Genomic DNA, 22,137 nt, shown 5'->3' on the forward strand with positions numbered 1-22,137 from the left:
TGTACTAAAGCAGTTCGCTCACTTTCCTATGTGCGATGGTGGTGTAAAGGTGAGCATAGTTGCCTTCCAAGCAGTTGATCCGGGTTCGATTCCCGGCCATCGCACGATTTTAAGATGTTCGGTACATTTACACTCGGCGGGACTAACGTGCAAACTGAACACGCGAATTTATGATACATACCTGTGGCCTTCTAATGACGTCACTAGAAAGAGGGTGTTTTTTTAAAGCAGTTCGATTGCATGCCATGTTACCCTGATTGTGCATTGTTAGCATAGTTGCCTTCCAAGCAGTGGATGTGGGTTCTATTCCAGGCCATCGCACACCATTGACATATTCGATACCATGACACTCCCCGTAAGTAATTTGTAACCTGAACACGTGCATTTATGATACATACCTGCAGCTTTCGTAAACGTTACTAAAGAAGAACTTGTGTACTAAACTATTTCGCTTACGTGCCCATGTGCGATGGTGGTGTAATGGTGAGCATAGTTGCCTTGCAAGCAGTTCATCCAAGTTCGATTCCCGGCCATCGCACACGTTTTTGAGATACTTGATACCATGTTACACGCCGAGAGTACTTTCGAAGCTGTCCACGTGAATTTATGATAAAACATGCAGCTTTCGGGTGACGTCACTAAAGAAGAACGTGTGTACTAAAGCAGTTCGCTCACTTGCCTGTGTGCGATGGTGGTGTAATGGTGAGCATAGTTGCCTTCCAAGCAGTTGATCCGGGTTCGATTCCCGGCCATCGCACACTTTTAGGATCTTCGGTTTCATTACAATCGGCGGGACTATCTTAGAAACTGAACACGTAAATTTATGACACATAACTCTAGCTTTCTTGTGACGTCACTAAAGAAGAATTTGTGTATTAATGGAGTCCGCTCCGACGCCAACGTGCGATGGTGGTGTGATGGTGAGCATAGTTGCCTTCCAAGCAGTTGATCCGGGTTCGATTCCCGGCCATCGCAAGATTTTAAGACCTTCGGTACATTTACACTCGGCGGGACTAACATCCAAATTGAACACGCCAATTTATGATACATACCTGTGGCTTTCGGGCCGCCTCTGTGGTGTAGTGGTTAGCGTTATTAGCTGCCACCCCCGGAGGTCCGGGTTCGATCCCCGGCTCTGCCACGAAATTTGAAAAGTGATCCGAGGGCTGGAACGGGGTCCACTCGGCCTCGGGAGGTCAACTGAGTAGAGGTGGGTTCGATTCCCACCTCAGCCATCCTCGAAGTGGTTTTCCGTGGTTTCCCACTTCACCTCCAGGCGAATGCCGGGATGGTCCTTAACTTAAGACCACGGCCGCTTCCTTCCCTCATCCTTGCCTATCCCTTCCAATCTTCCCATCCCCCTACAAGGCCCCTGATCACCATAGCAGGTGAGGCCGCCTGGGCGAGGTACTGGTCATACTCCCCAGTTCTATCCCACGACCAAGAGTCTGAAGCTCCAGTACACTGCCCTTGAGGCGGTAGAGGTGGGATCCCTCGCTGAGTCCGAGGGAAAAACCGAACCTGGAGGGTAAACAGATGATGATGATGACCTGTGGCTTTCGGTAGACGTCACTAAAAAGAAGGTGTTTTTTAAAAGCAGTTCGCTTGCATGCCATGTTACCCTGATTGTGCAATGGTTAGCATAGTTGCCTTCAAAGCAGTGGATGTGGGTTCGATTCCAGGCCACCGCACACCATTGACATATTCGATACCATGACACTCTCCATAAGTAATTTGTAACCTGAACTCGTGAATTTATGATACATACCTTCAGCTTTCGTAAACGTTACTAAAGAAGAACTTGTGTACTAAACTATTTCGCTTACGTGCCTATGTGCGATGGTGGTGGAATGGTGAGCATAGTTGCCTTCCAAGCAGTTGATCCGGGTTCGATTCCCGGCCATCACACACTTTTAGGATCTTCGGTTCCATTACAATCGGCGATACTATCTTAGAAACTGAACACGCAAATTTATGACACATAACTCTAGCTTTCTTGTGACGTCACTAAAGAAGAATTTGTGTATTAATGAAGTCCGCTCTGACGCCAACGTGCGATGGTGGTGTAGTGGTGAGCATAGTTGCCTTCCAAGCAGTTGATCCGGGTTCGATTCCCGGCCATCGCACACTTTTGAGATACTTGATACCATGTTACTCTCCGAGAGTAAATTCGAAGCTGTTCACGTGAATTTATGACAAAACCTGCAGCTTTCGGGTGACGTCACTAAAGAAGAACTTGTGTACTAAAGCAGTTCGCCGACTTGCCTGTGTGCGATGGTGGTGTAATGGTGAGCATAGTTGCCTTCCGAGCAGTTGATCCGGGTTCGATTCCCGGCCATCGCACGATTTTAAGATCTTAGGTACATTTACACTCGGCGGGACTAACATCCAAACTGAACACGCCAATTTAAGATACATACCTGTGGCTTTCTAATGACGTCACTAAAAAGAGGGTGTTTTTTAAAGCAGTTCGCTTGCATGCCATGTTACCCTGATGGTGCAATGGTTAGCATAGTTGCCTTCCAAGCAGAGGATGTGGGTTCTATTCCAGGCCATTGCACACCATTGACATATTCGATACCATGACACTCTCCATAAGTAATTTGTAACCTGAACACTTGCATTTATGATACATACCAGCAGCTTTCGTAAACGTTACTAAAGAAGAACTTGTGTACTAAACTATTTCGCTTACGTGCCCATGTGCGATGGTGGTGTAATGGTGAGCATACTTGCCTTCCAAGCAGTTGATCCGGGTTCGATTCCCGGCCATCGCACACTTTTAGGATCTTCGGTTCCATTACAATCGGCCGGACTATCTTAGAAACTGAATACGTGAATTTATGATACATACCTGTGGCTTTCTGGTGACGTCACAAAAAAAAGGTGTGTTTTAAAGCAGAATGCTCGCATGCCAAGTTGCGCAGATTTTGTAATAGTGACCATAGTCGCCTTCCAAGCGTTTGATCCAGGTTCGATTCCCGGCCATCCCACACTCTTAAGATCTTCTGTTCCGTTACACTCATCGAGAGTACCATCGAAGCTGAACCTGTAAATTTATGACACATAACTCTAGCTTTCTTGTGACGTCACTAAAGAAGAATTTGTGTATTAATGGAGTCCGCTCCGACGCCAACGTGCGATGGTGGTGTGATGGTGAGCATAGTTGCCTTCCAAGCAGTTGATCCGGGTTCGATTCCCGGCCATCGCACACTTTTAGGATCTTCGGTTCCATTACAATCGGCGGGACTATCTTAGAAACTGAATACGTGAATTTATGATACGTACCTGTGGCTTTCTGGTGACGTCACTAAAAAAAAGGTGTGTTTTAAGGCAGAATGCTCGCATGCCAAGTTGCGCAGATTTTGTAATGGTGACCATAGTTGCCTTCCAAGCGTTTGATCCGGGTTCGATTCCCGGCCATCCCACACTCTTAAGATCTTCGGTTCCGTTACACTCATCGAGAGTACCTTCGAAGCTGAACACGTAAATTTGTTATACATAACTCTAGCTTTCTTGTGACGTCACTAAAGAAGAATTTGTGTATTAATGGAGTCCGCTCCGAAGCCAACGTGCGATGGTGGTGTGATGGTGAGCATAGTTGCCTTCCAAGCAGTTCATCCGCGTTCGATTCCCGTCCATCGCACACTTTTAAGATACTTGATACCATGTTACCCGCCTCTGTGGTGTAGTGGTTAGCGTGATTAGCTGCCACCCCCGGAGGTCCGGGTTCGATTCCCGGCTCTGCCACGAAATTTGAAAAGTGGTACGAGGGCTGGAACGGGGTCCACTCAGCCTCGTGAGGTCAACTGAGTAGAGGTGGGTTCGATTCACACCTCAGCCATCCTGGAAGTGGTTTTCCGTGGTTTCCCACTTCTCCTCCAGGCGAATGCCGGGATGGTACCTAACTTAAGGCCACGGCCGCTTCCTTCCCTCCTCCTTGCCTATCCCTTCCAATCTTCCCATCCCTCCACAAGGCCCCTGTTCAGCCTAGCAGGTGAGGCCGCCTGGGCGGGGTACTGGTCATTCTCCCCAGTTGTATCCCCCGACCAAGAGTCTGAAGCTCTAGGACACTGCCTTTGAGGCGGTAGAGATAAGATCCCTCGCTGAGTCCAAGGGAAAAGCCGAACCTGGAGGGTAAACAGATGATGATGATGATGATGATACCATGTTACACTCCGAGAGTACCTTCGAAGCTGTTCACGTGAATTTATGATAAAACCTGCAGCTTTCGGGTGACGTCACTAAAGAAGAACGTGTGTACTAAAGCAGTTCGCTCACTTGCCTGTGTGCGATGGTGGTGTAATGGTGAGCATAGTTGCCTTCCAAGCAGTTGATCCGGGTTCGATTCCCGGCCATCGCACGATTTTAAGATCTTCGGTACATTTACACTCGGCGGGACTAACATCCAAACTGAACACGCCAATTTATGATACATACCTGTGGCATTCGGGCCGCCTCTGTGGTGTAGTGGTTAGCGTGATTAGCTGCCATCCCCGGAGGTCCGGGTTCGATTCCCGGCTCTCCCACGAAATTAAAAAAGTGGTCCGAGGGGTGGAACGGGGTCCACTCGGCCTCGGGAGGTCAACTGAGTAGAGGTGGGTTCGATTCCCACCTCAGCCATCCGCGAAGTGGTTTTCCGTGGTTTCCCACTTCACCTCCAGGCGAATGCCGGGATGGTCCCTAACTTAAGGCCACGGCCGCTTCCTTCCCTCATCCTTGCCTATCCCTTCCAATCTTCCCATCCCCCTACAAGGCCCCTGTTCACCATAGCTGGTGAGGGCGCCTGGGCGAGGTACTGGTCATACTCCCCAGTTCTATCCCACGACGAAGAGTCTGAAGCTCCAGAACACTGCCCTTGAGGCGGTAGAGGTGGGATCCCTCGCTGAGTCCGAGGGAAAAACCGAACCTGGAGGGTAAACAGATGATGATGATGACCTGTGGCTTTCGGGAGACGTCACTAAAAAGAGGGTGTTTTTTAAAAGCAGTTCGCTTGCATGCCATGTTACCCTGATTGTGCAATGGTTAGCATAGTTGCCTTCAAAGCAGTGGATGTGGGTTCGATTCCAGGCCACCGCACACCATTGACATATTCGATACCATGACACTCTCCATAAGTAATTTGTAACCTGAACTCGTGAATTTATGATACATACCTTCAGCTTTCGTAAACGTTACTAAAGAAGAACTTGTGTACTAAACTATTTCGCTTACGTGCCTATGTGCGATGGTGGTGGAATGGTGAGCATAGTTGCCTTCCAAGCAGTTGATCCGGGTTCGATTCCCGGCCATCGCACAATTTTAGGATCTTCGGTTCCATTACAATCGGCGGGACTATCTTAGAAAATGAACACGTAAATTTATGACACATAACTCTAGCTTTCTTGTGACGTCACTAAAGAAGAATTTGTGTATTAATGAAGTCCGCTCTGACGCCAACGTGCGATGGTGGTGTAGTGGTGAGCATAGTTGCCTTCCAAGCAGTTGATCCGGGTTCGATTCCCGGCCATCGCACACTTTTAAGATACTTGATACCATGTTACTCTCCGAGAGAACCTTCGAAGCTGTTCACGTGAATTTATGACAAAACCTGCAGCTTTCGGGTGACGTCACTAAAGAAGAACTTGTGTACTAAAGCAGTTCGCCGACTTGCCTGTGTGCGATGGCGGTGTAATGGTGAGCATAGTTGCCTTCCAAGCAGTTGATCCGGGTTCGATTCCCGTCCATCGCACGATTTTAAGATCTTCGGTTCCATCACAATCGGCCGGACTATCTTAGAAACTGAATACGTGAATTTATGATACATACCTGTGGCTTTCTGGTGACGTCACAAAAAAAGGTGTGTTTTAAAGCAGAATGCTCGCATGCCAAGTTGCGCAGATTTTGTAATGGTGACCATAGTCGCCTTCCAAGCGTTTGATCCAGGTTCGATTCCCGGCCATCCCACTCTCTTAAGATCTTCTGTTCCGTTACACTCATCGAGAGTACCTTCGAAGCAGAACACGTAAATTTGTTATACATAACTCTAGCTTTCTTGTGACGTCACTAAAGAAGAATTTGTGTATTAATGGAGTCCGCTCCGACGCCAACGTGCGATGGTGGTGTGATGGTGAGCATAGTTGCCTTCCAAGCAGTTGATCCGGGTTCGATTCCCGGCCATCGTTCTTTTAAGATATTTGAAACCATGTTACTCTCCGGGAGTACCTTCGAAGCTGTTCACGTGAATTTATGATAAAACCTGCAGCTTTCGGGTGACGTCACTAAAGAAGAACTTGTGTACTGAAGCAGTACGCCCACTTGCCCCTGTGCGATGGTGGTGTAATGGTGACCATAGTTGCCTTCCAAGCAGTTGAACCGGGTTCGATTCCCGGCCATCGCACGATTTTAAGATATTCGGTACATTTACACTCGGCGGGACTAACATCCAAACTGAACACGCGAATTTATGATACATACCTGTGGCTTTCTAATGACGTCACTAAGAAGAGTGTGTTTTTTAAAGCAGTTCGCTTGCATGCCAAGTTACCCTGATTGTGCAATGGTTAGCATAGTTGCCTTCCAAGCAGTGGATGTGGGTTCTATTCCAGGCCATCGCACACCATTGACATATTCGATACCATGACACTCTCCATAAGTAATTTGTAACGTGAACACGTGCGTTTATGATACATACCTGCAGCTTTCGTAAACGTTACTAAAGAACAACTTGTGTACTAAACTATTTCGCTTACGTGCCCATGTGCGATGGTGGTGCAATGGTGAGCATACTTGCCTTCCAAGCAGTTCATCCGGGTTCGATTCCCGGCCATCGCACACGTTTAGAATCTTCGGTTCCATTACAATCGGCCGGACTATCTTAGAAACTGAACACGTAAATTTATGACACATAACTCTAGCTTTCTTGTGACGTCACTAAAGAAGAATTTTTGTAATAATGAAGTCCGCTCTGACGCCAACGTGCGATGGTGGTGTAATGGTGAGCGTAGTTGCCTTCCAAGCAGTTGATCCGGGTTCGATTCCGGGCCATCGCACACTTTTAAGATACTTGATACCATGTTACACTCCGAGAGTACCTTCGAAGCTGTTCACGTGAACTTATGATAAAACGTGCAGCTTTCGGGTGACGTCAATAAAGAAGAACATGTGTACTAAAGCAGTTCGCTCACTTTCCTAGGTGCGATGGTGGTGTAAAGGTGAGCATAGTTGCCTTCCAAGCAGTTGATCATCATCATCATCATCTGTTTACCCTCCAGGGTCGGCTGTTCCCTCGGACACAGCGAGGGATCCCACCTCTACCGCCTCAAGGGCAGTGTCCTGGAGCTTCAGACTCTTGGTCGGGGATACAACTGGGGAGAATGACCAGTACCTCGCCCAGGCGGCCTCACCTGCTATGCTGAACAGGGGCCTTGTGGAGGGATGGGAAGATTGGAAGGGATAGGCAAGGAAGAGGGAAGGAAGCGGCCGTGGCCTTATGTTAGGTACCATCCCGGCATTCGCCTGGAGGAGAAGTGGGAAACCACGGAAAACCACTTCCAGGATGGCTGAGGTGGGAATCGAACCCACCTCTACTCAGTTGACCTCCCGAGGCTGAGTGGACCCCGTTCCAGCCCTCATACCACCTTTCAAATTTTCGTGGCAGAGCCGGGAATCGAACCCGGGCCTCCGGGGGTGGCAGCTAATCACGCTAACCACTACACCACAGAGGCGGACCCAAGCAGTTGATCCGGGATCGATTCCCGGCCATCGCACGATTTTAAGATCTTCGGTACATTTACACTCGGCGGGACTAACGTGCAAACTGAACACGCGAATTTATGATACATACCTGTGGCCTTCTAATGACGTCACTAGAAAGAGGGTGTTTTTTTAAAGCAGTTCGATTGCATGCCATGTTACCCTGATTTGCATTGTTAGCATAGTTGCCTTCCAAGGAGTGGATGTGGGTTCTATTCCAGGCCATCGCACACCATTGACATATTCGATACCATGACATCCTCCGTAAGTAATTTGTAACCTGAACACGTGCATTTATGATACATACCTGCAGCTTTCGTAAACGTTACTAAAGAAGAACTTGTGTACTAAACTATTTCGCTTACGTGCCCATGTGCGATGGTGGTATAATGGTGAGCATACTTGCCTTCCAAGCAGTTGATCCGGGTTCGATTCCCGGCCATCGCACACTTTTAGGATCTTCGGTTCCATCACAATCGGCCGGACTATCTTAGAAACTGAATACGTGAATTTATGATACATACCTGTGGCTTTCTGGTGACGTCACAGAAAAAAGGTGTGTTTTAAAGCAGAATGCTCGCATGCCAAGTTGCGCAGATTTTGTAATGGTGAACATAGTCGCCTTCCAAGCGTTTGATCCAGGTTCGATTCCCGGCCATCCCACTCTCTTAAGATCTTCTGTTCCGTTACACTCATCGAGAGTACCTTCGAGCTGAACACGTAAATTGGTTATACATAACTCTAGCTTTCTTGTGACGTCACTAAAGAAGAATTTGTGTATTAATGGAGTCCGCTCCGACGCCAACGTGCGATGGTGGTGTGATGGTGAGCATAGTTGCCTTCCAAGCAGTTAATCCGGGTTCGATTCCCGGCCATCGTTCTTTTAAGATATTTGATACCATGTTACTCTCCGAGAGTACCTTCGAAGCTGTTCACTTGAATTTATGATACAAACTTATAGCTTTCGGGTGACGTCGCTAAGGAAGCATTTGTGTGTTTAAGTACTTCGCTCGCGTGTCAACGCGCGATTGTGGTGTTATGGTGAGCATAGTTGCCTTCCAAGCAGTCGATCCGCGTTCGATTCCCAGCCATCGCAAGATATTTAGATCTTCGGTACATTTACACTCGGCGGAACTAACATCCAAACTGAACACGCGAATTTATGATACATACCTGTGGCTATCTAATGACGTCACTAAAAAGAGGGTGTTTTTTAAAGCAGTTCGCTTGCATGCGATGTTACCCTGATTGTGCAATGGTTAGCATAGTTGCCTTCCAAGCAGTGGATGTGGGTTCGATTCCAGGCCATTGCACACCATTGACATATTCGATACCATGACACTCTCCATAAGTAATTTGTAACCTGAACACGTGAATTTATGATACATACCTTCAGCTTTCGTAAACGTTACTAAAGAAGAACTTGTGTACTAAACTATTTCTCACCGGGCGAGCTGGCCGTGCGCGTAGAGGCGCGCGGCTGTGAGCTTGCATCCGGGAGATAGTAGGTTCGAATCCCACTATCGGCAGCCCTGAAAATGGTTCTCCGTGGTTTCCCATTTTCACACCAGGCAAATGCTGGGGCTGTACCTTAATTAAGGCCACGGCCGCTTCCTTCCAACTCCTAGGCCTTTCCTATCCCATCGTCGCCATAAGACCTATCTGTGTCGGTGCGACGTAAAGCCCATAGCAAAAAAAAAAAAAAACTATTTCTCTTACGCGCCTATGTGCGATGGTGGTGTAATGGTGAGCATAGCTGCCTTCCAAGCAGTTCATCCGTTTTCGATTCCCGGCCATCGCACACTTTTAGGATTTTCGGTTCCATTACAATCGGCGGGAATATCTTAGAAACTGAACACGTAAATTTATGACACATAATTCTAGCTTTCATGTGACGTCACTAAAGAAGAATTTGTGTATTAATGAAGTCCGCTCTGACGTCAACGTGCGATGGTGGTGTAATGGTGAGCATAGTTGCCTTCCAAGCAGTTGAACCGGGTTCGATTCCCGGCCATCGCACGATTTTAAGATATTCGGTACATTTACACTCGGCGGGACTAACATCCAAACTGAACACGCGAATTTATGATACATACCTGTGGCCTTCTAATGACGTCACTAAAAAGAGGGTGTTTTTTAAAGCAGTTCGCTTGCATGCCAAGTTACCCTGATTGTGCAATGGTTAGCATAGTTGCCTTCCAAGCAGTGGATGTGGGTTCTATTCCAGGCCATCGCACACCATTGACATATTCGATACCATGACACTCTCCATAAGTAATTTGTAACCTGAACACGTGCATTTATGATACATACCTGCAGCTTTCGTAAACGTTACTAAAGAAGAACTTGTGCACTAAACTATTTCGCTTACGTGCCCATGTGCGATGGTGGTGTAATGGTGAGCATAGTTGCCTTGCAAGCAGTTCATCCGGGTTCGATTCCCGGCCATCGCACACGTTTAATATACTTGATACCATGTTACACTCCGAGAGTACCTTCGAAGCTGTCCACGTGAATTTATGATAAAACCTGCAGCTTTCGGGTGACGTCACTAAAGAAGAACTTGTGTACTAATGCAGTACGCTCACTTGCCTGTGTGCGATGGTGGTGTAATGGTGAGCATAGTTGCCTTCCAAGCAGTTGATCCGGGTTCGATTCCCGGCCATCGCACACTTTTAGGATCTTCGGTTCCATTACAATCGGCGGGGCTATCTTAGAAACTGAACACGTTAATATATGACACATAACTCTAGCTTTCTTGTGACGTCACTAAAGAAGAATTTGTGTATTAATGAAGTCCGCTCTGACGCCAACGTGCGATGGTGGTGTAATGGTGAGCATAGTTGCCTTCCAAGCAGTTGATCCGGGTTCGATTCCCGGCCATCGCACACTTTTAAGATACTTGATACCATGTTACTCTCCGAGAGTACCTGCGAAGCTGTTCACGTGAATTTATGATAAAACCTGCAGCTTTCGGGTGACGTCACTAAAGAAGAACTTGTGTACTAATGCAGTACGCTCACTTGCCTGTGTGCGATGGTGGTATAATGGTGAGCATAGTTGCCTTCCAAGCAGTAAATCCGGGTTCGATTCCCGGCCATCGCACGTTTTTAAGATCTTCGGTGCATTTACACTCGGCGGGACTAACATCCAGACTGAACACGTGAATTCATGATCCATACTTGTGGCTTTCTAACGACATCACTAAAAAGAGGGTGTTTTTTTAAAGCAGTTCGCTTGCATGCCATGTTACCCTGATTGTGCAATGGTTAGCATAGTTGCCTTCCAAGCAGTGGATGTGGGTTCTATTCCAGGCCATTGCACACCATTGACATATTCGATACCATGACACTCTCCATAAGTAATTTGTAACCTGAACACGTGCTTTTATAATACATACCTGCAGCTTTCGTAAACGTTACTAAAGAAGATCTTGTGTACTAAACTATTTCGCTTACGTGCCCATGTGCGATGGTGGTGTAATGGTGAGCATACTTGCCTTCCAAGCAGTTGATCCGGGTTCGATTCCCGGCCATCGCACACTTTTAGGATCTTCGGTTCCATCACAATCGGCCGGACTATCTTAGAAACTGAATACGTGAATTTATGATACATACCTGTGGCTTTCTGGTGACGTCACAAAAAAAAGGTGTGTTTTAAAGCAGAATGCTCGCATGCCACGTTGGGTAGATTTTGTAATGGTGACCATAGTCGCCTTCCAAGCGTTTGATCCAGGTTCGATTCCCGGCCATCCCACACTCTTAAGATCTTCGGTTCCGTTACACTCATCGAGAGTATCTTCGAAGCTGAACACGTAAATTTGTTATACATAACTCTAGCTTTCTTGTGACGTCACTAAAGAAGAATTTGTGTATTAATGGAGTCCGCTCCGAAGCCAACGTGCGATGGTGGTGTGATGGTGAGCATAGTTGCCTTCCAAGCAGTTCATCCGCGTTCGATTCCCGTCCATCGCACACTTTTAAGATACTTGATACCATGTTACACTCCGAGAGTACCTTCGAAGCTGTTCACGTGAATTTATGATAAAACCTGCAGCTTTCGGGTGACGTCACTAAAGAAGAACGTGTGTACTAAAGCAGTTCGCTCACTTGCCTGTGTGCGATGGTGGTGTAATGGTGAGCATAGTTGCCTTCCAAGCAGTTATTCCGGGTTCGATTCCCGGCCATCGCACGATTTTAAGATCATCGGTACATTTACACTTGGCGGGACTAACATGCAAACTGAACACGCGAATTTATGATACATACCTGTGGCCTTCTAATGACGTCACTAAAAAGAGGGTGTTTTTTAAAGCAGTTCGATTGCATGCCATGTTACCCTGATTGTGCATTGTTAGCATAGTTGCCTTCCAAGCAGTGGATGTGGGTTCTATTCCAGGCCATCGCACACCATTGCCATATTCGATACCATGACACTCTCCATAAGTAATTTGTAACCTGAACACGTGCATTTATGATACATACCTGCAGCTTTCGTAAACGTTACTAAAGAAGAACTTTTGCACTAAACTATTTCGCTTACGTGCCCATGTGCGATGGTGGTGTAATGGTGAGCATAGTTGCCTTCCAAGCAGTTCATCCGGGTTCGATTCCCGGCCATCGCACACTTTAAGATACTTGATACCATGTTACACTCCGAGAGTACCTTCGAAGCTGTCCACGAGAATTAATGATAAAACCTGCAGCTTTCGGGTGACGTCACTAAAGAAGAACGTGTGTACTAAAGCAGTTCGCTCACTTGCCTGTGTGCGATGGTGGTGTAATGGTGAGCATAGTTGCCTTCTAAGCAGTTGATCCGGGTTCGATTTCCGGCCATCGCACACTTTTAGGATCTTCGGTTCCATTACAATCGGCGGGACTATCTTAGAAACTGAACACGTAAATTTATGACACATAACTCTAGCTTTCCTGTGACGTCAATAAAGAAGAATTTGTGTGTTAATGGAGTCCGCTCCGACGCCAACGTGCGATGGTGGTGTGATGGTGAGCATAGTTGCCTTCCAAGCAGTTGATCCGGGTTCGATTCCCGGCCATCGTTCATTTAAGATATTTGATACCATGTTACTCTACGAGAGTACCTTCGAAGCTGTTCACGTGAATTTATGACAAAACCTGCAGCTTTCGGGTGACGTCAATAAAGAAGAACATGTGTACTAAAGCAGTTCGCCGACTTGCCTGTGTGCGATGGTGGTGTAATGGTGAGCATAGTTGCCTTCCAAGCAGTTGATCCGGGTTCGATTCCCGGCCATCGCACGATTTTAAGATCTTAGGTACATTTACACTCGGCGGGACTAACATCCAAACTGAACACGCGAATTTATGATACATACCTGTGGCTTTCTTATGACGTCACTAAAAAGAGGGTGTTCTTTAAAGCAGTTCGCTTGCATGCTATGTTACCCTGATTGTGCAATGGTTAGCATAGTTGCCTTCCAAGCAGTGGATGTGGGTTCGATTCCAGGCCATCGCACACCATTGACATATTCGATACCATGACACTCTCCATAAGTAATTTGTAACCTTAACACGTGAATTTATGATACATACCTTCAGCTTTCGTAAACGTTACTAAAGAAGAACTTGTGTACTAAACTATTTCGCTTACGAGCCTATGTGCGATGGTGGTGTAATGGTGAATATAGTTGCCTTCCAAGCACTTGATCCGGGTTCGATTCCCGGCCATCGCACACTTTTAGGATCTTCGGTTCCATTACAATCGGCGGGACTATCTTAGAAACTGAACACGTAAATTTATGACACATAACTCTAGCTTTCTTGTGACGTCACTAAAGAAGAATTTGTGTGTTAATGAAGTCCGCTCTGACGCCTACGTGCGTTGGTGGTGTAATGGTGAGCATAGTTGCCTTAAAAGCAGTTGATCCTGGTTCCATTCCCGGCCATCGCACACTTTTAAGATACTTGATACCATGTTACTCTCCGAGAGTACCTGCGAAGCTGTTCACGTGAATTTATGATAAAACCTGCAGCTTTCGGGTGACGTCACTAAAGAAGAACTTGTGTACTAAAGCAGTTCGCTCACTTGCCTGTGTGCGATGGTGGTGTAATGGTGAGCATAGTTGCCTTCCAAGCAGTTGATCCGGGTTCGATTCCCGGCCATCGCACGATTTTAATATCTTCGGTACATTTACACTCTGCGGGACTAACATCCAAACTGAACACGTGAATTTATGATCCATACCTGTGGCTTTCTAATGACGTCACTAAAAAGAGGGTGTTTTTTTAAAGCAGTTCGCTTGCATGCCATGTTACCCTGATTGTGCAATGGTTAGCATAGTTGCCTTCCAAGCAGTGGATGTGGGTTCTATTCCAGGCCATTGCACACCATTGACATATTCGATACCATGACACTCTCCATAAGTAATTTGTAACCTGAACACGTGCATTTATGATACATACCTACAGCTTTCGTAAACGTTACTAAAGAAGAACTTGTGTACTAAACTATTTCGCTTACATGCCCATGTGCGATGGTCTTATAATGGTGAGCATACTTGCCTTCCAAGCAGTTGATCCGGGTTCGATTCCCGGCCATCGCACACTTTTAGGATCTTCGGTTCCATCACAATCGGCCGGACTATCTTAGAAACTGAATACGTGAATTTATGATACATACCTGTGGCTTTCTGGTGACGTCACAAAAAAGGTGTGTTTTAAAGCAGAATGCTCGCATGCCAAGTTGCGCAGATTTTGTAATGGTGACCATAGTCGCCTTCAAAGCGTTTGATCCAGGTTCGATTCCCGGCCATCCCACACTCTCAAGATCTTCTGTTCCGTTACACTCATCGAGAGTACCTTCGAAGCTGAACACGTAAATTTGTTATACATAACTCTAGCTTTCTTGTGACGTCACTAAAGAAGAATTTGTGTATTAATGGAGTCCGCTCCGACGCCAACGTGCGATGGTGGTGTGATGGTGAGCATAGTTGCCTTCCAAGCAGTTGATCCGGGTTCGATTCCCGGCCATCGCACGCTTTTAAGATACTTGATACCATGTTACTCTCCGAGAGTACCTTCGAAGCTGTTCACGTGAATTGATGATAAAACCTGCAGCTTTCGGGTGACATCACTAAAGAAGAACATGTGTACTAAAGCAGTTCGCTCACATGCCAATGTGCGATGGTGGTGTAATGGTGAGCATAGTTGCCTTCCAGGCAATTGATCCGGGTTCGATTCCTGGCCATCGCACGATATTAAGATCTTCGATACATTTACACTCGGCGGGACTATCATGCAAACTGAACACGCGAATTTATGATACATACCTGTGGCCTTCTAATGACGTCACTAAAAAGAGGGCGTTTTTTAAAGCAGTTCGATTGCATGCCATGTTACCCTGATTGTGCAATGGTTAGCATAGTTGCCTTCCAAGCAGTGGATGTGGGTTCTATTCCAGGCCATCGCGCACCATTGACATATTCGATACCATGACACTCTCCATAAGTAATTTGTAACCTGAACACGTGCATTTATGATACATACCTGCAGCTTTCGTAAACGTTACTAAGGAAGAACTTGTGTACTAAACTATTTCGCTTACGTGCCCATGTGCGATGGTGGTGTAATGGTGAGCATAGGTGCCTTCCAAGCAGTTGATCCGGGTTCGATTCCCGGCCATCGCACACTTTTAGGATCTTCGGTTCCATTACAATCGGCGGGACTATCTTAGAAACTGAATACGTGAATTTATGATACGTACCTGTGGCTTTCTGGTGACGTCACTAAAAAAAAGGTGTGTTTTAAGGCAGAATGCTCGCATGCCAAGTTGCGCAGATTTTGTAATGGTGACCATAGTTGCCTTCCAAGCGTTTGATCCGGGTTCGATTCCCGGCCATCCCACACTCTTAAGATCTTCGTTTCCGTTACACTCATCGAGAGTACCTTCGAAGCTGAACACGTAAATTTGTTATACATAACTCTAGCTTTCTTGTGACGTCACTAAAGAAGAATTTGTGTATTAATGGAGTCCGCTTCGAAGCCAACGTGCGATGGTGGTGTGATGGTGAGCATAGTTGCCTTCCAAGCAGTTCGTCCGGGTTCGATTCCCGGCCATCGCACACTTTTAAGATACTTGATACCATGTTACACTCCGAGAGTACCTTCGAAGCTGTTCACGTGAATTCATGATAAAACCTGCAGCTTTCGGGTGACGTCAATAAAGAAGAACGTGTGTACTAAAGCAGTTCGCTCACTTGCCTGTGTGCGATGGTGGTGTAATGGTGAGCATAGTTGCCTTCCAAGCAGTTGATCCGGGTTCGATTCCCGGCCATCGCAATATTTTAAGATCTTCGGTACATTTACACTCGGCGGGACTAACATCCAAACTGAACACGTGAATTTATGATCCATACCTGTGGCTTTCTAATGACGTCACTGAAAAGAGGGTGTTTTTTTAAAGCAGTTCGCTTGCATGCCATGTTGCCCTCACTGTGCAATGGTTAGCATAGTTGCCTTCCAAGCAGTGGATGTGGGTTCTATTCCAGGCCATCGCGCACCATTGACATATTCGATACCATGACACTCTCCATAAGTAATTTGTAACCTGAACACGTGCATTTATGATACATACCTGCAGCTTTCGTAAACGTTACTAAAGAAGAACTTGTGTACTAAACTATTTCGCTTGCATGCCCATGTGCGATGTTGGTGTAATGGTGAGCATACTTGCCTTCCAAGCAGTTGATCCGGGTTCGATTCCCGGCCATCGCACACTTTTAGGATCTTCGGTTCCATTAGATTCGGCGGGACTATCTTAGAAACTGAACACGTAAATGTATGACACATAACTCTAGCTTTCTTGTGACGTCACTAAAGAAGAATTTGTGTATTAATGAAGTCCGCTCTGATGCCTACGTGCGATGGTGGTGTAATGGTGAGCATAGTTGCCTTCCAAGCAGTTGATCCGGGTTCGATACCCGGCCTTCGCACACTTTTAAGATACTTGATACCATGTTACTCTCCGAGAGTACCTTCGAAGCTGTTCACGTGAATATATGACAAAACCTGCAACTTTCGGGTGACGTCACTAAAGAAGAACTTGTGTACTAAAGCAGTTCGCCGACATGCCTGTGTGCGATGGTGGTGTAATGGTGAGCATAGTTGCCTTCCAAGCAGTTGATCCGGGTTCGATTCCCGGCCATCGCACGATTTTAAGATCTTAGGTACATTTACACTCGGCGGGACTAACATCCAAACTGAACACGCGAATTTATGATACATACCTGTGGCTTTCTAATGACGTCACCAAAAAGAGGGTGTTCTTTAAAGCAGTTCGCTTGCATGCCATGTTACCCTGATTGTGCAATGGTTAGCATAGTTGCCTTCCAAGCAGTGGATGTGGGTTCGATTCCAGGCCATCGCACACCATTGACATATTCGATACCATGACACTCTCCATAAGTAATTTGTAACCTGAACACCTGAATTTATGATACATACCTTCAGCTTTCGTAAACGTTACTAAAGAAGATCTTGTGTACTAAACTATTTCGCTTACCTGCCTATGTGCGATGGTGGTCTTATGGTGAATATAGTTGAGTTCCAAGCACTTGATCCGGGTTCGATTCCCGGCCATCGCACACTTTTAGGATCTTCGGTTCCATTACAATCGGCGGGACTATCTTAGAAACTGAACACGTAAATTTATGACACATAACTCTAGCTTTCTTGTAACGTCACTAAAGAAGAATTTGTGTGTTAATGTAGTCCGCTCTGACGCCTACGTGCGATGGTGGTGTAATGGTGAGCATAGTTGCCTTCCAAGCAGTTGATTCGGGTTCGATTCCCGGCCATCGCACGCTTTTAAGATACTTGATACCATGTTACTCTCCGAGAGTACCTTCGAAGCTGTTCACGTGAATTTATAATAAAACCTGCAGCTTTCAGGTGACGTCACTAAAGAAGAACATGCGTACTAAAGCAGTTCGCTCACATGCCAATGTGCGATGGTGGTGTAATGGTGAGCATAGTTGCCTTCCAAGCAGTTGATCCGGGTTCGATTCCTGGCCATCGCACGATTTTAAGATCTTCGATACATTTACACTCGGCGGGACTATCATGCAAACTGAACACGCGAATTTATGATACATACCTGTGGCCTTCTAATGACGTCACTAAAAAGAGGGTGTTTTTTAAAGCAGTTCGATTGCATGCCATGTTACCCTGATTGTGCAATGGTTAGCATAGTTTCCTTCCAAGCAGTGGATGTGGGTTCTATTCCAGGCCATCGCGCACCATTGACATATTCGATACCATGACACTCACCATAAGTAATTTGTAACCTGAACACGTGCATTTATGATACATACCTGCAGCTTTCGTAAACGTTACTAAAGAAGAACTTGTGTACTAAACTATTTCGCTTACGTGCCCATGTGCGATGGTGGTGTAATTGTGAGCATAGTTGCCTTCCAAGCAGTTGATCCGGGCTCGATTCCCGGCCATCGCACACTTTTAGGATCTTCGGTTCCATTACAATCGGCGGGACTATCTTAGAAACTGAATACGTGAATTTATGATACATACATGTGGCTTTCTGGTGACGTCACAAAAAAAGGTGTTTTTTTAAAGCAGAATGCTCGCATGCCAACTTGCGCAGATTTTGTAATGGTGACCATAGTCGCCTTCCAAGCGTTTGATCCAGGTTCGATTCCCGGCCATCCCACACACTTAAGATCTTCTGTACCGTTACACTCATCGAGAGTACCTTCGAAGCTGAACACGTAAATTTGTTATACATAACTCTAGCTTTCTTGTGACGTCACTAAAGAAGAATTTGTGTATTAATGGAGTCCGCTCCGACGCCAACGTGCGATGGTGGTGTGATGGTGAGCATAGTTGCCTTCCAAGCAGTTGATGCGGGTTCGATTCCCGGCCATCGTTCTTTTAAGATATTTGATACCATGTTACTCTCCGAGAGTACCTTCGAAGCTGTTCACTTGAATTTATGATACAAACTTATAGCTTTCGATGTGACGTCGCTAAGGAAGCATTTGTGTGTTTAAGTACTTCGCTCGCGTGTCAACGCGCGTTTGTGGTGTTATGGTGAGCATAGTTGCCTTCCAAGCAGTCGATCCGCGTTCGATTCCCAGCCATCGCACGATTTTAAGATCTTAGGTACATTTACACTCGGCGGGACTAACATCCAAACTGAACACGCGAATTTATGATACATACCTGTGGCTATCTAGTGACGTCACTAAAAAGAGGGTGTTTTTTAAAGCAGTTCGCTTGCATGCCATGTTACCCTGATTGTGCAATGGTTAGCATAGTTGCCTTCCAAGCAGTGGATGTGGGTTCGATTCCAGGCCACCGCACACCATTGACATATTCGATACCATGACACTCTCCATAACTAATTTGTAACCTGAACTCGTGAATTTATGATACATACCTTCAGCTTTCGTAAACGTTACTAAAGAAGAACTTGTGTACTATACTATTTCGCTTACGTGCCTATGTGCTATGGTGGTGGAATGGTGAGCATAGTTGCCTTCCAAGCAGTTGATCCGGGTTCGATTCCCGGCCATCGCACACTTTTCGGATCTTCGGTTCCATTACAATCGGCGGGACTATCTTAGAAACTGAACACGTAAATTTATGACACATAACTCTAGCTCCCTTGTGACGTCACTAGAGAAGAATTTGTGTATTAATGAAGTCCGCTCTGACGCCAACGTGCGATGGTGGTGTAGTGGTGAGCATAGTTGCCTTCCAAGCAGTTGATCCGGGTTCGATTCCCGGCCTTCGCACACTTTTAAGATACTTGATACCATGTTGCCGCCTCTGTGGTGTAGTGGTTAGCGTGATTAGCTGCCACCCCCGGAGGTCCGGGTTCGATTCCCGGCTCTGCCACGAAATTTGAAAAGTGGTACGAGGGCTGGAACGGGGTCCACTCAGCCTCGGGAGGTCAACTGAGTAGAGGTGGGTTCGATTCCCACCTCAGCCATCCTGGAAGTGGTTTTCCGTGGTTTCCCACTTCTCCTCCAGGCGAATGCCGGGATGGTACCTAACTTAAGGCCACGGCCGCACCCTTCCCTCTTCCTTGCCTATCCCTTCCAATCTACCCATCCCTCCACAAGGCCCCTGTTCAGCATAGCAGGTGAGGCCGCCTGGGCGAGGTACTGGTCATACTCCCCAGTTGTATCCCCCGACCAAGAGTCTGAAGCTCCAGGACACTGCCCTTGAGGCGGTAGAGGTGGGATCCCTCGCTCAGTCCGAGGGAAAAACCGAACCTGGAGGGTAAACAGATGATGATGATGATGATAATACCATGTTACTCTCCGAGAGTACCTTCGAAGCTGTTCACGTGAATTTATGACAAAACCTGCAGCTTTCGGGTGACGTCACTAAAGAAGAACTTGTGTACTAAAGCAGTTCGCCGACATGCCTGTGTGCGATGGTGGTGTAATGGTGAGCATAGTTGCCTTCCAAGCACTTGATCCGGGTTCGATTCCCGGCCATCGCACACTTTTAGGATCTCCGGTTCCATTACAATCGGCGGGACTATCTTAGAAACTGAACACGTAAATTTCATCATCATCATCATCTGTTTATCCTCCAGGTTCGGTTTTTCCCCCGGACTCAGCGAGGGATCCCACCTCTACCGCCTCAAGGGCAGTGTCCTGGAGCTCCAGACTCTTGGTCGTGGGATACAACTGGGGAGAATGACCAGTACCTCGCCCAGGCGGCCTCACCTGCTATGCTGAACAGGGGCCTTGTGGAGGGATGGGAAGATCGGATGGGATAGGCAAGGAAGAGGGAAGGAAGCGGCCGTGGCCTTAAGTTAGGTACCATCCCGGCATTCGCCTGGAGGAAAAGTGGGAACCCACGGAAAACCACTTCGAGGATGGCTGAGGTGGGAATCGAACCCACCTCTACTCAGTTGACCTCCCGAGGCTGAGTGGACCCCGTTCCAGCCCTCGTACCACTTTACAAATTTCGTGGCAGAGCCGGGAATCGAACCCGGACCTCCGGGGGTGGCAGCTAATCACGCTAACCACTACACCACAGAGGCGGACAACACGTAAATTTATGACACATAACTCTAGCTTTCTTGTAACGTCACTAAAGAAGAATTTGTGTGTTAATGAAGTCCGCTCTGACGCCTACGTGCGATGGTGGTGTAATGGTGAGCATAGTTGCCTTCCAAGCAGTTGATCCGGGTTCGATTCCCGGCCATCGCACACTTTTAAGATACTTCATACCATGTTACTCTCCGAGAGTACCTTCGAAGCTGTTCACTTGAATTTATGATACAAACTTATAGCTTTCGGGTGACGTCGCTAAGGAAGCATTTGTGTGTTTAAGTACTTCGCTCGCGTGTCAACGCGCGATTGTGGTGTAATGGTGAGCGTAGTTGCCTTCCAAGCAGTTGATCCGGGTTCGATTCCCGGCCATCGCACACTTTTAAGATACTTGATACCATGTTACTCTCCGAGAGTACCTTCGAGCTGTTCACGTGAACTTATGATAAAACCTGCAGCTTTCGGGTGACGTCACTAAAGAAGAACATGTGTACTAAAGCAGTTCGCTCACTTGCCGATGTGCGATGGTGGTGGAATGGTGAGCATAGTTGCCTTCCAAGCAGTTGATCCGGGTTCGATTCCCGGCCATCGCACACTTTTCGGATCTTCGGTTCCATTACAATCGGCGGGACTATCTTAGAAACTGAACACGTAAATTTATTACACATAACTCTAGCTCTCTTGTGACGTCACTAGAGAAGAATTTGTGTATTAATGAAGTCCGCTCTGACGCCAACGTGCGATGGTGGTGTAGTGGTGAGCATAGTTGCCTTCCAAGCAGTTGATCCGGGTTCGATTCCCGGCCTTCGCACACTTTTAAGATACTTGATACCATGTTGCCGCCTCTGTGGTGTAGTGGTTAGCGTGATTAGCTGCCACCCCCGGAGGTCCGGGTTCGATTCCCGGCTCTGCCACGAAATTTGAAAAGTGGTACGAGGGCTGGAACGGGGTCCACTCAGCCTCGGGAGGTCAACTGAGTAGAGGTGGGTTCGATTCCCACCTCAGCCATCCTGGAAGTGGTTTTCCGTGGTTTCCCACTTCTCCTCCAGGCGAATGCCGGGATGGTACCTAACTTAAGGCCACGGCCGCACCCTTCCCTCTTCCTTGCCTATCCCTTCCAATCTTCCCATCCCTCCACAAGGCCCCTGTTCAGCATAGCAGGTGAGGCCGCCTGGGCGAGGTACTGGTCATACTCCCCAGTTGTATCCCCCGACCAAGAGTCTGAAGCTCCAGGACACTGCCCTTGAGGCGGTAGAGGTGGGATCCCTCGCTCAGTCCGAGGGAAAAACCGAACCTGGAGGGTAAACAGATGATGATGATGATGATAATACCATGTTACT

The 22,137-nt window shown here is 47.0% G+C and overlaps 43 non-coding genes across 43 annotated transcripts; all 43 read left to right on the forward strand.

Annotated features, from left to right (window-relative positions):
• Positions 1 to 32: 32 nt before the first annotated feature.
• Positions 33 to 104, forward strand: TRNAG-UCC (transfer RNA glycine (anticodon UCC)). The gene has a single exon. It is a non-coding gene; the product is annotated as a tRNA-Gly (tRNA).
• Positions 105 to 685: 581 nt separating this feature from the next.
• On the forward strand, positions 686 to 757 carry TRNAG-UCC (transfer RNA glycine (anticodon UCC)). Its single transcript has one exon. It is a non-coding gene; the product is annotated as a tRNA-Gly (tRNA).
• A 146-nt stretch (positions 758 to 903) lies between these two features.
• On the forward strand, positions 904 to 975 carry TRNAG-UCC (transfer RNA glycine (anticodon UCC)). Its single transcript has one exon. It is a non-coding gene; the product is annotated as a tRNA-Gly (tRNA).
• Positions 976 to 1,836: 861 nt separating this feature from the next.
• Positions 1,837 to 1,908, forward strand: TRNAG-UCC (transfer RNA glycine (anticodon UCC)). Its single transcript has one exon. It is a non-coding gene; the product is annotated as a tRNA-Gly (tRNA).
• A 146-nt stretch (positions 1,909 to 2,054) lies between these two features.
• On the forward strand, positions 2,055 to 2,126 carry TRNAG-UCC (transfer RNA glycine (anticodon UCC)). The gene has a single exon. It is a non-coding gene; the product is annotated as a tRNA-Gly (tRNA).
• Positions 2,127 to 2,271: 145 nt separating this feature from the next.
• TRNAG-UCC (transfer RNA glycine (anticodon UCC)) lies at positions 2,272 to 2,343 on the forward strand. The gene has a single exon. It is a non-coding gene; the product is annotated as a tRNA-Gly (tRNA).
• A 362-nt stretch (positions 2,344 to 2,705) lies between these two features.
• On the forward strand, positions 2,706 to 2,777 carry TRNAG-UCC (transfer RNA glycine (anticodon UCC)). The gene has a single exon. It is a non-coding gene; the product is annotated as a tRNA-Gly (tRNA).
• Positions 2,778 to 3,139: 362 nt separating this feature from the next.
• TRNAG-UCC (transfer RNA glycine (anticodon UCC)) lies at positions 3,140 to 3,211 on the forward strand. The gene has a single exon. It is a non-coding gene; the product is annotated as a tRNA-Gly (tRNA).
• Positions 3,212 to 4,291: 1,080 nt separating this feature from the next.
• Positions 4,292 to 4,363, forward strand: TRNAG-UCC (transfer RNA glycine (anticodon UCC)). The gene has a single exon. It is a non-coding gene; the product is annotated as a tRNA-Gly (tRNA).
• An 861-nt stretch (positions 4,364 to 5,224) lies between these two features.
• Positions 5,225 to 5,296, forward strand: TRNAG-UCC (transfer RNA glycine (anticodon UCC)). The gene has a single exon. It is a non-coding gene; the product is annotated as a tRNA-Gly (tRNA).
• A 146-nt stretch (positions 5,297 to 5,442) lies between these two features.
• On the forward strand, positions 5,443 to 5,514 carry TRNAG-UCC (transfer RNA glycine (anticodon UCC)). The gene has a single exon. It is a non-coding gene; the product is annotated as a tRNA-Gly (tRNA).
• Positions 5,515 to 6,092: 578 nt separating this feature from the next.
• On the forward strand, positions 6,093 to 6,164 carry TRNAG-UCC (transfer RNA glycine (anticodon UCC)). The gene has a single exon. It is a non-coding gene; the product is annotated as a tRNA-Gly (tRNA).
• Positions 6,165 to 6,307: 143 nt separating this feature from the next.
• On the forward strand, positions 6,308 to 6,379 carry TRNAG-UCC (transfer RNA glycine (anticodon UCC)). The gene has a single exon. It is a non-coding gene; the product is annotated as a tRNA-Gly (tRNA).
• A 362-nt stretch (positions 6,380 to 6,741) lies between these two features.
• TRNAG-UCC (transfer RNA glycine (anticodon UCC)) lies at positions 6,742 to 6,813 on the forward strand. The gene has a single exon. It is a non-coding gene; the product is annotated as a tRNA-Gly (tRNA).
• A 1,296-nt stretch (positions 6,814 to 8,109) lies between these two features.
• Positions 8,110 to 8,181, forward strand: TRNAG-UCC (transfer RNA glycine (anticodon UCC)). Its single transcript has one exon. It is a non-coding gene; the product is annotated as a tRNA-Gly (tRNA).
• Positions 8,182 to 9,681: 1,500 nt separating this feature from the next.
• On the forward strand, positions 9,682 to 9,753 carry TRNAG-UCC (transfer RNA glycine (anticodon UCC)). The gene has a single exon. It is a non-coding gene; the product is annotated as a tRNA-Gly (tRNA).
• A 362-nt stretch (positions 9,754 to 10,115) lies between these two features.
• Positions 10,116 to 10,187, forward strand: TRNAA-UGC (transfer RNA alanine (anticodon UGC)). Its single transcript has one exon. It is a non-coding gene; the product is annotated as a tRNA-Ala (tRNA).
• A 145-nt stretch (positions 10,188 to 10,332) lies between these two features.
• On the forward strand, positions 10,333 to 10,404 carry TRNAG-UCC (transfer RNA glycine (anticodon UCC)). Its single transcript has one exon. It is a non-coding gene; the product is annotated as a tRNA-Gly (tRNA).
• Positions 10,405 to 10,550: 146 nt separating this feature from the next.
• TRNAG-UCC (transfer RNA glycine (anticodon UCC)) lies at positions 10,551 to 10,622 on the forward strand. The gene has a single exon. It is a non-coding gene; the product is annotated as a tRNA-Gly (tRNA).
• Positions 10,623 to 10,767: 145 nt separating this feature from the next.
• TRNAG-UCC (transfer RNA glycine (anticodon UCC)) lies at positions 10,768 to 10,839 on the forward strand. The gene has a single exon. It is a non-coding gene; the product is annotated as a tRNA-Gly (tRNA).
• Positions 10,840 to 11,202: 363 nt separating this feature from the next.
• On the forward strand, positions 11,203 to 11,274 carry TRNAG-UCC (transfer RNA glycine (anticodon UCC)). Its single transcript has one exon. It is a non-coding gene; the product is annotated as a tRNA-Gly (tRNA).
• Positions 11,275 to 11,853: 579 nt separating this feature from the next.
• On the forward strand, positions 11,854 to 11,925 carry TRNAG-UCC (transfer RNA glycine (anticodon UCC)). The gene has a single exon. It is a non-coding gene; the product is annotated as a tRNA-Gly (tRNA).
• Positions 11,926 to 12,286: 361 nt separating this feature from the next.
• Positions 12,287 to 12,358, forward strand: TRNAG-UCC (transfer RNA glycine (anticodon UCC)). Its single transcript has one exon. It is a non-coding gene; the product is annotated as a tRNA-Gly (tRNA).
• Positions 12,359 to 12,502: 144 nt separating this feature from the next.
• TRNAR-UCU (transfer RNA arginine (anticodon UCU)) lies at positions 12,503 to 12,574 on the forward strand. The gene has a single exon. It is a non-coding gene; the product is annotated as a tRNA-Arg (tRNA).
• Positions 12,575 to 12,720: 146 nt separating this feature from the next.
• Positions 12,721 to 12,792, forward strand: TRNAG-UCC (transfer RNA glycine (anticodon UCC)). The gene has a single exon. It is a non-coding gene; the product is annotated as a tRNA-Gly (tRNA).
• A 143-nt stretch (positions 12,793 to 12,935) lies between these two features.
• On the forward strand, positions 12,936 to 13,007 carry TRNAG-UCC (transfer RNA glycine (anticodon UCC)). The gene has a single exon. It is a non-coding gene; the product is annotated as a tRNA-Gly (tRNA).
• Positions 13,008 to 13,369: 362 nt separating this feature from the next.
• Positions 13,370 to 13,441, forward strand: TRNAG-UCC (transfer RNA glycine (anticodon UCC)). Its single transcript has one exon. It is a non-coding gene; the product is annotated as a tRNA-Gly (tRNA).
• A 363-nt stretch (positions 13,442 to 13,804) lies between these two features.
• Positions 13,805 to 13,876, forward strand: TRNAG-UCC (transfer RNA glycine (anticodon UCC)). The gene has a single exon. It is a non-coding gene; the product is annotated as a tRNA-Gly (tRNA).
• A 795-nt stretch (positions 13,877 to 14,671) lies between these two features.
• TRNAG-UCC (transfer RNA glycine (anticodon UCC)) lies at positions 14,672 to 14,743 on the forward strand. Its single transcript has one exon. It is a non-coding gene; the product is annotated as a tRNA-Gly (tRNA).
• A 145-nt stretch (positions 14,744 to 14,888) lies between these two features.
• On the forward strand, positions 14,889 to 14,960 carry TRNAG-UCC (transfer RNA glycine (anticodon UCC)). Its single transcript has one exon. It is a non-coding gene; the product is annotated as a tRNA-Gly (tRNA).
• A 362-nt stretch (positions 14,961 to 15,322) lies between these two features.
• Positions 15,323 to 15,394, forward strand: TRNAG-UCC (transfer RNA glycine (anticodon UCC)). The gene has a single exon. It is a non-coding gene; the product is annotated as a tRNA-Gly (tRNA).
• A 363-nt stretch (positions 15,395 to 15,757) lies between these two features.
• Positions 15,758 to 15,829, forward strand: TRNAG-UCC (transfer RNA arginine (anticodon UCG)). The gene has a single exon. It is a non-coding gene; the product is annotated as a tRNA-Gly (tRNA).
• Positions 15,830 to 15,974: 145 nt separating this feature from the next.
• TRNAG-UCC (transfer RNA glycine (anticodon UCC)) lies at positions 15,975 to 16,046 on the forward strand. The gene has a single exon. It is a non-coding gene; the product is annotated as a tRNA-Gly (tRNA).
• A 581-nt stretch (positions 16,047 to 16,627) lies between these two features.
• Positions 16,628 to 16,699, forward strand: TRNAG-UCC (transfer RNA glycine (anticodon UCC)). Its single transcript has one exon. It is a non-coding gene; the product is annotated as a tRNA-Gly (tRNA).
• Positions 16,700 to 16,844: 145 nt separating this feature from the next.
• Positions 16,845 to 16,916, forward strand: TRNAG-UCC (transfer RNA glycine (anticodon UCC)). Its single transcript has one exon. It is a non-coding gene; the product is annotated as a tRNA-Gly (tRNA).
• A 580-nt stretch (positions 16,917 to 17,496) lies between these two features.
• TRNAG-UCC (transfer RNA glycine (anticodon UCC)) lies at positions 17,497 to 17,568 on the forward strand. Its single transcript has one exon. It is a non-coding gene; the product is annotated as a tRNA-Gly (tRNA).
• Positions 17,569 to 17,713: 145 nt separating this feature from the next.
• Positions 17,714 to 17,785, forward strand: TRNAG-UCC (transfer RNA glycine (anticodon UCC)). Its single transcript has one exon. It is a non-coding gene; the product is annotated as a tRNA-Gly (tRNA).
• A 1,665-nt stretch (positions 17,786 to 19,450) lies between these two features.
• On the forward strand, positions 19,451 to 19,522 carry TRNAG-UCC (transfer RNA glycine (anticodon UCC)). Its single transcript has one exon. It is a non-coding gene; the product is annotated as a tRNA-Gly (tRNA).
• A 644-nt stretch (positions 19,523 to 20,166) lies between these two features.
• On the forward strand, positions 20,167 to 20,238 carry TRNAG-UCC (transfer RNA glycine (anticodon UCC)). The gene has a single exon. It is a non-coding gene; the product is annotated as a tRNA-Gly (tRNA).
• A 646-nt stretch (positions 20,239 to 20,884) lies between these two features.
• Positions 20,885 to 20,956, forward strand: TRNAG-UCC (transfer RNA glycine (anticodon UCC)). The gene has a single exon. It is a non-coding gene; the product is annotated as a tRNA-Gly (tRNA).
• A 146-nt stretch (positions 20,957 to 21,102) lies between these two features.
• TRNAG-UCC (transfer RNA glycine (anticodon UCC)) lies at positions 21,103 to 21,174 on the forward strand. The gene has a single exon. It is a non-coding gene; the product is annotated as a tRNA-Gly (tRNA).
• A 144-nt stretch (positions 21,175 to 21,318) lies between these two features.
• On the forward strand, positions 21,319 to 21,390 carry TRNAG-UCC (transfer RNA glycine (anticodon UCC)). The gene has a single exon. It is a non-coding gene; the product is annotated as a tRNA-Gly (tRNA).
• A 146-nt stretch (positions 21,391 to 21,536) lies between these two features.
• Positions 21,537 to 21,608, forward strand: TRNAG-UCC (transfer RNA glycine (anticodon UCC)). Its single transcript has one exon. It is a non-coding gene; the product is annotated as a tRNA-Gly (tRNA).
• The last annotated feature ends 529 nt before the right edge of the window (positions 21,609 to 22,137 follow it).

This window comes from Anabrus simplex, chromosome 1 (genome assembly GCF_040414725.1).
Source record: "Anabrus simplex isolate iqAnaSimp1 chromosome 1, ASM4041472v1, whole genome shotgun sequence".
NCBI classification, from domain to species: domain Eukaryota; kingdom Metazoa; phylum Arthropoda; class Insecta; order Orthoptera; family Tettigoniidae; genus Anabrus; species Anabrus simplex.